This window comes from Ruditapes philippinarum, unplaced genomic scaffold (assembly GCF_026571515.1).
Source record: "Ruditapes philippinarum isolate M1 unplaced genomic scaffold, ASM2657151v2 ctg46_1_1_1_1, whole genome shotgun sequence".
Taxonomy (NCBI): Eukaryota; Metazoa; Mollusca; class Bivalvia; order Venerida; family Veneridae; genus Ruditapes; species Ruditapes philippinarum.
This window is the reverse complement of record NW_026863607.1, coordinates 219,422-220,903: the sequence shown is the minus strand read 5'-3', so window position 1 is coordinate 220,903 and position 1,482 is coordinate 219,422. Positions and strand designations below refer to the sequence as shown.

General features: G+C 33.1%; 1 non-coding gene across 1 annotated transcript; it reads right to left on the bottom strand.

Annotated features, from left to right (window-relative positions):
- Positions 1–1,024: 1,024 nt before the first annotated feature.
- On the bottom strand, positions 1,025–1,097 carry Trnaa-ggc (transfer RNA alanine (anticodon GGC)). Its single transcript has one exon. It is a non-coding gene; the product is annotated as a tRNA-Ala (tRNA).
- Positions 1,098–1,482: the final 385 nt, after the last annotated feature.

The window sequence follows — 1,482 nt, the reverse complement described above, 5'->3', positions numbered from 1 at the left end:
AATTTTTGTTGGTAAGCTCTTTTTTCAAAAAGTCACATGTGTATGATATTGGATCATTTGGGGTCACATGGCGCGTTAAACCAATCTAGACAGACTTCTTCTCACACATATTCCACAATGTGGGAAAGATTCGTCGTCAAACACATCCAGCCTTGAACTTTATATCACCAGCATGGACAAAAAAACCATCGAATAAACATTGTTGAAATTTAGTTTACTACCATACTTCATAGCATGTTATCGTACTTATGCTGTGTTGAAAGAACCTGTTTAATAATTCACCTTTAATTTTCACTTAGTGAAATTAACTTTAACGATTCTGCTTGAAAATGTAATGATTATGTGTTTCTTCATATACATATTTTTCTAGAATTTCGTAATACTTTAACAGCTTTAAATTAAATAAAACATTTGGACTCACAACCAAACAATAAAACCCCAAGACAAGTTTTGACTATTTGTGAATGCGCATAATATAATATAATAATTTTTCAGAGAACTTAAGTCTTATTCACTCAAATTCACAATTTAATCCATTTCAATTGGAACTTAAAATTAACATCTTATTTTATGATATATCTACACGCATGCACAAGTTGCATATAAATATACATATATATATATTTTATATATAATATATATGTATAGAAAAATCGCACGAAAAATCGGCACGCCGCAGCCGGAACTCGAACCACGGGTCTCTGGATTGCCCGTCCAGTATGCTAACCACTACACCACAGTGGCCGTTGCTTTTTCTTCGTGCTAATTGGCCTTATATATTTAAGTTATTTTTAACTTTATTGTGACGTTATCACTTTTATTACCATAGCGGCGAGCTATTTATAGCTTTTTTTTACCGCAGTTGGCTGACTCAGTCACTATTAATTTTCTTATTACAAATATCTTATGGCAAACACATTTATTGTTTTTATAAGACCAATCCCGCCCAGTAAAGAATATATATGAAAGAAAGAAAGTCATGAGCGAGTAATTATACATAGAAAAATCGCACGAAAAATCGGCACGCCGCAGCCGGGACACGAACCACGGGTCTCTGGATTGCCGGTCCAGTATGCTAACCACTACACCACAGCGGCCGTTGTTTTTTCTTCGTGCTAATTGGCCTTATATATTTAAGTTATTTTTAACATTATTGTGACGTCATCACTTTTATTATCATAGCGGCGAGCTATTTATAGCTTCTTTTACCGCAGTTGGCTGACTCAGTCACTATTAATTTTCTTATTACAAATATCTTATAGCAAACACATTTTTTGTTTATATAAGACCATTCCCGCCCAGGAATGAATATATATGAAAGAAAGAAAGTCATGAGTGAGAAATTATACATAGAAAAATTGCACGAAAAATCGACGAAAAAATTTCTTATTGAACATACGGGTATAACTGCCTAAATATATAATTGCTTATAAGTATTATAAGAAATGACTAGTTAGTGTCCGATGAATAATATGCATGCCA